Here is a 13,639-nt window from a genome sequence, read left to right on the forward strand (position 1 = left end):
GAACTGATGGATAAGATGTCTGAAGTGGACACTCATTTTTCTGTTCTATTCTATTCAGTTGGAAAATATTTAAAATAGCCTATTATTTTTAAATAGACATGTCTTTCACCAAAGTGGAAGTGGTCTTACAGAGATCCCTGGAGAATATGAATGCTCTGCCTCAGTAAAGCACAAAACCTACAAAGCTATCTGGAACTTGTGAACAAGAGCAATTTCATCTCCCAGCTGGGTGACCTAATGAACATCAAAGTTAGTGTTTATCCATGTGTGTGGCATAATGCTGAAGTCTTTGGGGAAAAAACTAATGATGTGATTAAAGCATTTAGTAGCACACCTGATGTGAAGAAAGGCTTTGTCAAAGTATCCTTTAAGTATTGCCCTTAAAGATGTCTGTAGTGCCCAGAAATGGAAGCTCAAAAACTTTCTGAGCACAGCTTTTTACCCTCAAAGGGACTCCTTGGTGATACCTTGCATGAAGAAGCCATCTGAAGAATTAAATCTAATTACTGTGTTTTAAACAAAACTTTCAAAACAAATTATCTCTATTGACCCATTTTTGGCTGTGGCTAGATATATCTTCAAAAAAAGGACAGGTCCATTCTAAGAGTCCAGTGAGTAGATAAATTGCTTAAATTCAGCCTTGTTAATAATGTAAGCAAACATGTCCCCAGACAGACTGGTGAGTAGAAGTAAAGTTGGGAAGGGCTCTAGGCCAAGAATTCTTCAGGAATTTATTGGTCTGGGGGGATTCTCATACACCTGCCTTTTGTGTAGGGGCTCCTTTCTGAGAAGGATGAGGCTGCAGGTGCCAAATTCCAGTCTCAGTTCAGCAGATGCAGCTCTCTCTGGCTTTAATTTTTCCCCAGTTGTTCTACTGATGACAAAATACCATGATCAACACTTCCTGAATCCCAAAGGACTGCCAATAGATGAGTTTGCAGCAAATATAAATTAATAATTAACGCTCTCCAAATTCCCCAGTGAATTCAGACCAGTGAACCATTACAGTGTTAAATATCTTAACTTTCCATATTCAGTTGGTCCTTTGGCAATCTGAGAGGAGTTTATTTAAAACAAGTGATGTTATAAACTAATGCTGCAAAGAGTATTGGGATTATCAGGTATCAGCAGCCCTGAGGAAAATAATTCAGTCAGTATTTAGTTTACCACTTGATTTTCTAAGCATTTATTGCAATAGCAAACACTGGACCATGTTGTAACATATGCAGTTAATTCTCAAAGGCATGTTTTCCTTTTGCACCATTGCCTGCTTGTTTAGCTACTAGCAGGCAGCAGAGGAATAAACAGCACAGAGAAAAAAGCATTATATTCCTAATAAAACAGAGAATCCTAAAATAGGCTTTGCCTTCAGCCAAAGGCTGGGCACCCTTAGTGTTTTTAGAAATAAATGAACAGGGGAAAAATATATTTATATCCATGCAAATACTTGATTAAACTTCACATCCATTATTGCATTATCCACACAAGAAATACCTTAACCTTAATTCTGAGTATATTAGGACTAAGTGGGTCTTCTGGCTGTAAATTAGTGTTAAAAGATAGCATGTTGGAAACGTGCAGAGCAGAACAGTACAAAATATACTATTATTGATGTGCTGCATACCTGTGCTATGACAACATATTCATCTGCTGAGACAGGGGAGTTGACTTTCAGAAAACAGCAATGAGCATCACTGCCAGTTAAGCCTGACCTTTGAAAGAAGGTACCAGGCCTTTCATCTTCAAGACTATATTTTGAAAGGCAATTAAAGGAAAAAATAAGGAAAGAGTGACACTAACATGACAGCTGTTGAGGAGGACATAAACAAACATTTGCCTTTGACAGCAGAAATCTAGAGTTTAACATTTGAAGACTTATTAACAATGAGAAGTAAAAGGTCTATCTGTGTACTCTGCATCACTGGGATATCAGAAACAGCTTTTAAAGGAACTTAATTTGAAAGAGATGCATTTAACTATCAGATGGCACAACAGTAGCATTCCTAATTGACTGGATTTAAGACATGAAATCACATGACTGTTTAAAAAAATGTATTCATTTTGAATTAAATAATAGAGAATAGACAGGTGAAAACTCAGGTAATGGAGATAACAGTTGAGAGCAAAACTCTCCAGGAAAGAGCACTGACAGTATGTTTTCTAGAGTAGCACTCCAGAACTTTCACTACGTCCCTACAGACTACACAACAACTGAAAAGCACAACAACTGGCTGATTGTGCTGAAATTGGCAGTTTTGTCAAGAAAATACTACTGGATCTGCCTGATGGAATGAAGGCAACGGACCCTCTGTGTTTGCAAAATCTACAGGCAATGAGGTGGTAGAAAAAAAGCTGGGGAACATAAGACTCACCCCATACAGATAAGCACAGAATCCCAGGATGGTTTGGGTTGGAAGGAACATTAAGGGTTATCTCATTTGCAGCCCCTGCCATGGCAGGGACACCTCCCACTGTCCCACTGCTCCAGTATTCAACAACAACTGGAGATCCCTGAATTTTCTCACTGGATGGTCTGGGCGGGACCATAAAATGAAAGCAATTCTATCTTCTTGAAAGCAGCAGGAATATTACACTAAGCAAAGGAATATTCCTGCTGCCCATAAAGGGTTCTGTTAGCAAATCAAAGAAGCTTCACAAATGGACTCACCCATTTCCAGCTAGTCTACAGCTGCACAGGGATGCTCAGTGAAATCTTATCCCATATTCCTGGAGGAAATAAAAAAGGCTTTGAGGACACCAGCACAGCATAGCACATGTCTAGATCTTCTGATCCCAATTTGGCCAAGATCTAAGAGGGAACAAGTGGTGCTGGACAGAAGGCAGCTGGACTTGGAAACTGACAGATGTTTCATGGTGTGAGAGAAGCAGTTTGGCAGAGGAGCAGAACTCACCCCACAGCGAAGTGCTTCACTGCTGACATTTTCAGAAGCACTATCTACTTCCAGCAGCTCCAAGAAATCTCCTGGAAAATAACAAAATAAGCCTTTCATTTTTTAAGTTTCTCAGCCATCTTCCCTCAAACTGTACATGTAAGAATACTGAGGTAGAAAGTGCTTTTATATTGATTGTTTTTTCCTCTTTATGTTTGACAGCTGGAGTGTTAAAACAGAATTTCTGAGTAAATTAAAGCAATAACAAAATTACACAGGGCAGCTGTTTCAGCTATTTCCACAGAGCAATGCTCTTTAGAAGAGCTAATGAATCTAATGGAATCTAACAGACACTGCCAAAGCAGCAATAAGTGATTTAAAATGTAGGGGAAAGTCTCATACAAACAGCCTCACCAAGCACTAAATGAAGTAACACAAAACTCTTGGGGCTTCTCACTTTTAACAAAAAATCAAATAGATCTCTGTTCATTTATTACAGTGGTGCCCACAAGCTCTCTCCAGTACAGGACCTGTCAGAATTTCTATTATCCTTCTCATTACTGAAGTGTTTGTAACTTGCCTAATTACAAATGTGCTCGAGGCTGTAGCTTGCTTTCACTTACTGCCTGGTTAATCCCCATTTCCCATTTCATTCAGATTTTGAAATTATGTTTTTGTTTATTCTATGCAAAAGAACAAAGATGAGAGATTTGTTCAACTACTGGAATTCTTCAATTTTTCTGTAAATGTTGCCAATAAAAGCTAACATGTGGGAAATGTTTCACTGTAAATCGTTCAAATGGGGCAAATTTGGTTTCTCTGCTGGGGGAGGAGGTGCTGCCCCTCCTCAGCCAGCCCTGAGGTGGCCATTTGGGCAGTAACCTGGGGTGTGCTCTTGTGGGGGCTGAATGTTTGTTTTACAGCACTCCTGGGATATTTACATTCCTTCCAGGGATCATGGGGTGCAGGGAAGCCCCTGACAGGATGGATTTGAAAAGGACCAAACTTCTCAATGCCTTAGGAAAGCCCCTGGCAGACCCAACACAGCCATAACTTGGGCAGTACTGATTTCACAACAAAATAAACCCAGTCAGGCTCTCAACGAGACTCTTGAGATTCTGAAAGCACTTCAAAGTTCTTCCCAACGACCTTCCATGTTCTGCCTTCCCTGGATGTGCAGTTCTGACTCCTCCGTGGCTTCAAAGGGCTGCCAAAGCACTTTGAATCAGTCTCCTGAGTGGAATTCTTGCAGAGGGATGAACCGTGCCCTCCTCTTCCTCAAAGGAGGCCAAAGCCTTTTGGTGAGGAGCCATTCATGCCAGTCAGGGACAGGAAACCCTATCAAATAAAAAGTCAGATTTAAAGTTCCTGATTAAGTACATACTATATATTAGGCTTTTTGCAAATATTAAAATGAATACTATGTATATAATGTTGGAAAACTTTGCTGTATGAATATAGTTTCTTTTAGTTCTGATATTAACAAAACTTAGAAATAGTAGTTAATAAATGTATATTTTTCTTAGACTATGACAAGATCATGTAAAAAACTTTTGCTCATGTCACTAATTCAGAGAATGGTAGAAAGGATAATCAGGAAATTCTTCACATTCTTAGATTACCCTATCTGGATGAAGATGGTGGTGAGGGACACCAGAACCCTAGGGAAGGAATTTATTGATCCCCATTATCAGGGAGGACTGACAGGATGGAGCCACAAGGAGGAAGAAAACACAAGGAGGATTTACAGGCTGGGGGGGAATGATTTTGAATAATGCATGAAGATCTATGAATATGCAACATGTTGATGCATTGAAAGAAGTGTTTTCTGAGTTAGTGTGTGCACCCGGCTGTATTAACACTTTGCTTTATTGTTTGTCTCTTATTGTCTTTTATTAAATCTTTTAAAATTTACCAGAAAAGCAAACCTCACTTTTCACATGTTGGATCTCCTCCCCACAGCGGGCTGCAGATCTGCCTTAGGAATGGCTGGAGCTCCTGCTCTCCACTTCTGAAGAGTGCACACAGCAGGATCCTCACCTTTGCACTGTGCCCTCCCAGCCATGCTCTGCCACCCAGTTTACTGCACTGGGTGTCTCAGGAGAGCAAATTCTCTGACAAAAGAGAAAGATTTGATATTTTCACTCATCATATCATCAGATAAATCACTGATTTCCTCATAGCTCAAGATTTTTCCGATTCCTATCCAATATAAGAAACAACAATCTTTTCTTCTGTTACTGAAGCATTTTTGTGACAGCCAACAACAGCATTTTGTGACAGTCTTTAAAGCAAGATTTTTCATATTTCATATATATTTATTTCATATATATTTACTGATTACTGTAGGAGAAGGGATTACAAGCATCACCCCCGATGAGTCAGAGCTGTGTTAATTACCAAAACCAGGCTGACCCTTAATAAGTCACAGCTATAGCCAATAAGGATGAGTGAGATAAAAGGGTGGGCTGGCTGGTCAGGGGAGGGTCCTGAGGGATGAGAAATGGAAGGAACTGGAGAAAGGAAAGGTGAAAAGAACACCAGAGTGGCTATTTCACAAAGCTATATATACAGCTCCCAGGCATCCTGCTGGGACAGTTACTGGAATTTCAAATTTGTGTTCCTGGATGGAATAGGTGAGAGAAGTTTTGGACAAGTTTCTGGGCAGGTGTGCTTCCATCTCCCTTAAAAACATCAACCAATTGTTCTTGACAGAATTTGAGATGTTCTCCTTAGCTAGAAAATTTAGAGGGGTCTAAACAGAGCCATATCCTGAAGTGTTTCAGGGGCAGAAAAGGAACTGGGATGAATCTGTTTAATCCATGGGGAAGTTGTATTCATTATCAGCTGGTGAAATTTCATTAATAAAAAATAACGAGCAATCAGAGCCAATGACACTCAAACCCTTCATTTAAATGAAAGCTCTCCCTAATACAGGAATGAGGGAGAGGACTGGACTGACCAAAGGGGACAGAGAATTGCTGCTGTGAGGTCAGAGTCTGGCTAGGGAAGAGCCTGCAGTCAGAGTTCAGCAGGGAAAAGCCAGTAGTCAGAGTTTGCAAGGGAATCCTGCAGTGGGACCTTGCTGTAGTTGGTCAGTGAGGAGTTGGAGTCTGTAAGCCAAGTTGTGAGAAAGAATAAAAAAATAAATAATAAATCTCTTCACGTTGTTGAATGAGAGCGTGTGTCTCATCTCATTTCTATCCCTAAGGCGAGCCCTGCTGAAACAATTACAAGCATTCATCAGTGACCAAACATCATTTCAGTTAGAGCAAATGATTTCATATCTAAGAGATTATATTTTGTGGTAGCTTCTCCTTTTTAGCTTGACATTTTAGTCAGATTTAACTCCTAGTGTTTACATTTCTTGGGCAGAATTTATAGTATTTAATTTAGTTTGCTTGAGCACAAACTAACTGGATCTGAGCACAAAATATGCTTTCATGCCTTGCATTTTTATTACCTTTTTAATCAGACTCATCGCTGTATTTTTTTACAAATTAGTTTCATTCATTTTTCAAAGGAAAGCTGCTGACAAATTAGCTTCATTCATTTTTTCCAAATGAAGCTGCTACTTTGCTCAGATTCAGACACAAAACCAAGCAGTTCTGTGAGCTGACACCCACAGAGCCAAGCAACATCTGCAGTGGTTGAGATTACACAGAGTATATCAAAAAGGCAGAAGTGCTGCCCCATGGACTTTTGAATCATATTGGCAATTTTGACTATAATTAATAAATAATAATCTCAGCATATGCTCCAAGTTGTGGCCCTGAGCAAACACACGTAAAAGATAAGCTTAGTTACCATGTAAATAAAGGGAAATTATGTACATGTCTTTAAGGAATTTTGTAAGCAAGGTTTGGAAATTAGATTAATATCTAAATAGCTATACCCAGCAACATGCTAATCAGATGTCAATTACTTACTAAAATAGTTGCATTTATAATGTTAATTGAAACTAAACTTGCTATAATGATTTATTAATCCTAGTTTTCAAACTCCTTAATTATCTTGCTTGTGGAAAGACCACACTTATGATTCAAGTGGTTCCATTAAATTAACATCTTAAATAGGAATGCTGAGAGAATTTATTCAAGAACTGTGTGGTTCATAAAACCCATATACTTTTATCATAAAGCCAGTCTGATACAGTGTCTTAGTTTAATTTCTCTTGAGAGGTAGGAAGTGAGCAAATACTCTGTGTTTAGAATATTAATCCATACTGAATTCACACAGAATTGTGATCAAATTTCAGTATTGCAGGTAAACAAAGACTGGCTGTTCCTGATGTTCTGAAATCACCTGGTCTTTTTAATCACTGAATCTAGTCTTGATAAAATTATAAATAAATTATAAATTATGATTTGTTAAAAAACCAGTCATGGGAGATCACCTAGTACATCCTAAGCAAAGTCCAGATTTAGTAACTAAAATAGATTGGTCTGAGTTCTCTACTATAGCCTAACTTCTGATAAGTCACTATTAATATGCAACTGTCATTCACAACATATACTTGTGATTTAGATAAATGGACATAATGTGGGGGGGAAAAAAAAGACTGAAATTTTAATACGCGGACCATTTACTCTGAAGTAAAAGTTTCAAATCTCTTTTCCTCAAATCCAAATCAAGGAGAATTTTTAGGGATTCCACATTTGAAACTACAGACCTTGAGTTGCTCCCTGGCTGGGCTTTAATTTATTTTATTACAAGTGTAACCTAATTTTGGTGAATTTTTGCAGTCATACAAACTGGGAGAGGGCATTCCAAAGACTGCCTCATCTGTAGTGCACAAAACCTGGCCCCAGAAATCCCAGGAAGCACCTGCTGAACAAACATGTTCTCTTCCATAGGAAAAAACCCAAATTTTCTCATTAAATCCCCTCATAGTGTTCCCTGCCTTTCAAGCTCTTGCCTAAGCTGAGCACAGATGCAACATCAACAACCTCAAGGGGGAAACCTCCAGATTCTTGGTTGATCAGATCTGTGGTTCCTCCTCCAAAAACTTTGCCTCTGTAGAAAGCCAAGCATTTTTGCTTTGAGGTCTGATGAAAAACTAATGGATTTCCAGTGCCTGGAGGAGCTGCAGGAAAGATGGAGACGGACAATTTAGAAGCGACGGAGGGACAGGAGCCAGGGAATGGCTCCCAGTGCCAGAGGGCAGGGCTGGATGGGATATTGGGAATTAGGAATTGTTCCCTGGCAGGGTGGGCAGGGCTGGCACAGGGTGCCCAGAGCAGCTGTGGCTGCCCCTGGATCCCTGGCAGTGCCCAAGGCCAGGCTGGGCACTGGGGCTGGAGCAGCCTGGGACAGTGGGAGGGGTCCCTGCCATGGCAGGGGTGGCACTGGGTGGGATTTGAAGTCCCTTCCAACCCAAACCATTACATTATTCTATGATTTTATGACTCCCTATTAATTTCAAACTGGTTTACATGTGGCTCAATCCAAATGACTCTAACAATCTGTGCAAGGGACACCTTCCTACTTAGCAAGTACAGCTCCTTAGCACCTAATTAGCAAAGAAGAAATGAACGACAGAAAATGTTAAGAGTTGGTTAAAAATTGTATAAACCCTGGTAAGAAAAGGAATCTTCAATGAAAGCTGATAAATGAACTGGGTGATGCTGCCCCTGTGCCAGCCCTGGAGGCACCTCTGGAGCTGTGCCCAGCTCTGGATCCTCAGCACAGCAGGGACAGGAGCTCCTGGAGCAGGGCCAGCAGAGGAGGGGAAGGCTGGACTAGCCACTGCATGTCAGCTACAGCAACATCATCTCTGGTTCAGCAATGAACAAGGGGAACAAAGAATCAGAAGCCTCTTTGAGTTTACTGATTAATAGTGGCATATTTAATGAATGCACTGGATACTCTCCTGTCAATTAGACCATAGTTCTGTTTTCTTTAGTTTCTTCTTTTCTCACTGAGCAACAACAGACGAGCATAACTTTCATAAATCAGCTTCACTTGGATTTCAATCACCAAAAGGCAAAGAACTGTAATTAGCTGTGATAGCATTAGGCCATTTAAAACTGCCATCATCCACAGGTAATGCTCTTGAGGAAGCTGTGTTTACCTCATGGAAGGCTTTGTGCTGGAAGGGGCCTGAAAGCTCCTCCAGTGCCACCCCTACCATGGCAGGGACACCTCCCACTGTCCCAGGCTGCTCCAGCCCCAGTGTCCAGCCTGGCCTTGGGCACTGCCAGGGATCCAGGGGCAGCCACAGCTGCTCTGGGCACCCTGTGCCAGCCCTGCCCACCCTGCCAGGGAACAATTCCTAATTCCAATATCCCATAGAATAGAAAATTTATTCTTTGAATCCCTTCTAAATCTTCTCTTTCAGTTTAAAAGATTTTATCAAAGAAGGTTAGGGGGTGAAAGAATTTCTTTTACCTGTGACATACTGCAAAGAACTTCTTATTCTGAAGAGCAGATTATATTTTAAAAATTGAACGAGATTTAAATTAACAGTCACCTTATCCTGCTTTATTACTTCAATATTTCTTCATATGTAAATCTAAATTCCTGTAAAAAAATCATGGCTCATAACCTCCCTGTAAATGTTGATATTTTCACCTGAAGTGATGTATTCACAAGAAAAATCTATTCCGCTCAGACACATTATGTCTAAAAATATATAAATTATAAATAAATCACTGCATTAAATATTCCAAGAAACCTCAGTGTAACTGTGGATACAAATACACTCAGAGCACTAAAATTCCGAGAAACTGCTGAGAAACCATAAGGTTTACATTAATTTGCAATGTGCCGTCTCCTTACTAATGTGCTTTCCTTCTTCCACTGTTAAAGCTCACAGAAAAAGAATTTTGCTTTTTAATTGTTTTCTTTCTAAAGAATACAAAATATTGCAGTTAAAACTCACTCAGTGGTAGAATGATGCTCAACACATCATCTTAATGAAAAAATGGGATTTCTCCTGACACAGCCTGGCACTGGAACCAGCTGTAGGTTCAGTTCTAGGCTTTATACCCGTGGAAAGACCAAAGGTTATCCAACCATGCTAATAAAGGAGATTTCTCATCCTGACTGTGCAGCTGAACATTTAATATCCTCTCCTAGGAGGAAGATCGCTTGAACACATGAGCAGGCTGTGCCCTGCTGGGATGAAGCTGAAGATGATGGATGGAGGGTTGGGGTTACAGAAGCGTGGGACAGACAGAGCCCTGTCAGATCCACTGCAGCTCTGCAATGAATTAGGGGCCTAAACAACACTGAGATAATTGAGGTTACACATCCAGCTCTCACAAGGGCTCCACTGCATCCCCACGGGCCTCCTGAGCTGCTCGGTGCTGCTGCAAATCAAACTTCAAAAAATGTGAGTGGACTGGGAAAGAAAAAACCAAAATGTGACTATAAAAGGATTCACCATCTTAAACCAAGACTACCAGAGGGAGAGACAGAAAGAGGGGGAAATCTTCAAAGAGCAGTAGGCAGAGCTGAGAAATAAGTGTGGAATGCAAGGAGTAAAACATCCAAAGCTGAGAAACTGTGGATTTGTGTTGGAGAAGATGAAACTGAGGAATCTTGCAAATATGAATGCTCAGATTCTGGGAATTGTTGGGGAAGGTAGAACAGGAAAGCCCTAGTTACTGAATTACCATAAACACAATAGGATGGCTCACCGAAGCTAATCCACTCTTAATTAAACAATGCTTTTGGCCAGAGGGCAAGGCCAAAAGACACAAAAGACTGACCCGCACCCAAAGATTAGATCTTAGAGTTTAGAATGTCACATGCTATGCTAATGTAAGATTTCCTATAGGCTGTATGTAAATGCTATAGAATTAGTATTTTGTATTAGATTGGTTCTTAGGGATTACAATATTCATGATGGAAGTGGATTTATTGTGTTACAAACGGGAAGTCACTCTCTCTTCTTCTCTCCTCTCCTCTTCTCTTCTCTCCTCTTCTCTTCTCTCTTTCTCTTCCTATCTTTACTCCTTGCTCTTCTTCTCCCACTCCTCCTCTCCTCTCCCTCTCCCTTTACCCCAATACCCTTTTATCCCATTACTCTTCTCCTCTTTTTCCTCTCTTCTCTCTTTTCTTTTCCTCTTCTCTTCCTCTCTTTACCCTCCTTCTTCTCTCTTTCTCTCCCCCTTGTTTATCTCTTTAATCTGCACGTGGCTGTGCCGGGCAGCTCCTTGCAGACTCCCTTATAATAAACTGCAACTGTAGCTTTTAGCATTTACAGAGCGTCTGAGTCTTGTTCCTCGCGTCCACCCTGATACAAAGAGTCCAGGAGTCTCCCGCAGAGTGGCGCCCAACGTCATTTAAAGAACCAGCTCACCCGTTTTTAGTTGCGGGACGTTTTTTCCTGGACGGTAACTATTAAACCTACTTTTACCTACTTTCCTCGCTTGCCGTGAGCACAGCTTTGCGTTGGTTCAGCAATGTATTGGGCTGGAGCTCTTAAAATATTCTTACTGTCGAGAAAGCCGTGGAGTAAGGGGAGCCAAGCTTTGCACGGACTTTCTGACAGCCCTCGAGCACACAGTTACTGCCGGTCAGTACTGCCTGGAGCTCTCTGAGGGAACCGCCGCGGCACTCCCCGCCGTGGCACCGAGTACAGCCACACGCTGCGTGGCGGTGTGTGAGCTGTAACTCAGTGGAGGGAGGTCCCGAGTCCGCTACGCCGTTGCACAGCGACGCATAGAGCGGTGCTCAGAGAGGGGACCGGAAATACAGTGTCTTCCACCCAGAAAGGACGCCTGGCCAGCGCTTTCGTGGGACTCCGGAAATTTTACACTGTATCAGCGGCAAACCGAGGTTAGTAGTTAAAAGTTAATATAAAAGTTAGTAGTTAAAAGTTAATATAAAAGTTAGTAGTTAAAAGTTAATATAAAAGTTAGTAGTTAAAAGTTAATATAAAAGTTAGTAGTTAAAAGTTGATATAAAAGTTAATAATGGGACAGACTCATTCCGCTCAAGAGAGAGACCTGTATAAGCAGTTGAAACATTTATTAAGTTCTCATCACCATGACCTGCCTAAGCAAGAGTTAAAAAATCTTTTGGAGTGGACTTTACTTAATTTTCCTCATGCAGACCGTTCCGTAGTTTTTACCGCAGATTTTTGGGAGAAAGTAGGGGTTAAACTTTTTAACCGCATTTCCCACCGAGATATGGCTGTAGCAGAACTAGTCCCGGCATGTCGCTCGTTGCTTGAGTTGTTTGTGGACAAGTCCTCAGCAGCCACCTCCCCTCATGCCCCCGCGGTTCCCCCCTCCGTTTCTACAACCCCGGTCCCCGCGGCACCGGTTCCCCTGCTCCCCCGAGTCCCGGCCGCAGCGCCTCCGACCCACGTGGTCCCGGGACCCGCTCCCCCGGTCCATCCATCTTCCCCGGACCCCGCAGCCTCTCCCGCTGCTCCCGCCGCCCCGGCGGGTGCCATCCCCCACGCCCCCGGGGCCCCTCCCCCCGCGGTTTCCGTCACCCCGGGCCCCGCAGCGCCGGTCTCCCTGCTTCCCCGAACTCCTGCCGCCACGCTTCTGACCCACGTTGCTCCTGCCCCTCCTCCCCCTGTCTCCGCTCCCGTATCCCCAAACTCCGTCCCCGTAAACCCACCCGCCGCGTCCGCACCCAATCTTGCTAATCTCCCTCCCGTCCCGGTAACTACGACCGTTCCTGTCTCTCATGCTTCCTCAGTAACCCCAAATCCCGCCCCTCCTCTCGCAATCTGCAATTTCCCCACCCCCAATCCTGGCCCGTCCCCGTCCCTTACCCCCGCTATCTCCGCCCCCGCGCCCGTCACTGCCATGGCCCCGCCCCTTGGCTCCGCCCCTGCACGCCCACCCGCCAACGTCATCGCCTCCGCCCCGCCCCTCGCTGATGGCGTCACGCCGACCCCGCCCCCCTCCCTCGCTCCCGCGAGTCCCTCAGCCCCTCCCCCGATACCCGGCGCCGCCGCCATGACGCCCGTGGCCGCGGCTCCCTTTGTTCCCACGCCGTTGCAGACACACCAGTCCGCAAAATCCATAGTCCCTGCAGTTACGGCATCGGTGCAGTCCAGCGTCCTGACGGACCGGGCTGCGCCGCTCGGCTCCACACCGGCGCTGCCGGCGGCAGTACAGATGCTCCCCGTTCCCAACCCGGGAGCCGCCTGGCGCGGAGTGAGCCCGCCGTCGGAGCTGGCCCGCGCCGATGCACCGCTGCCTGCGCGCAGCTCCACGGATGCGCGGAGCACAACGTCGGCGCCGACCGCGGTCCCGGAGTGCCGAGACGTGCCTGTCGCTCCCACGCCAACACTGCAGGCTCCAGCCAGCCCAGTCCCCGGGCAGGCGGTGGGAGACGCTCAGCCTGGAGCTCCCCCACCTCCTGTGCCGCCTCAAGCCACTGCGTTCCTGCCTCACTTCTGCCCGGCGACCATCGCAGCTCACCCCCTGAACTCCCGGTGCTCGGCAGCGCCCCACCCCCAGTCGGCAGCGTTCACCGACAAGCCGCCGCCCACCCAACCCTCCGTCCGACATACGGCCGCAGCCGCGCCGCCGTTCAGCTGCTCTTCCGTGTCAGCAGTGCAAACTACGTTCCCTATGCGCCTCCCCGCCTGCGCCCCGCCTCCTGCCCTGGTCCCGCCGCACACGGCTCCGCCGCCTGCGACCCGCATGGCACCGCCGGCCGCCACCATGCAGCCAAGTCCGCCGGTGGAAGCCCTGATGCAGCATCCTGCCCCAGTTCAACTGCTGCCGCCCGTTGCAGCCCCAATCCTGCCTCCCGTTTTAGTCCCATTGAAT

The sequence above is a fragment of the Oenanthe melanoleuca genome, chromosome 11, assembly GCF_029582105.1.
Source record: "Oenanthe melanoleuca isolate GR-GAL-2019-014 chromosome 11, OMel1.0, whole genome shotgun sequence".
Taxonomy (NCBI): Eukaryota; Metazoa; Chordata; class Aves; order Passeriformes; family Muscicapidae; genus Oenanthe; species Oenanthe melanoleuca.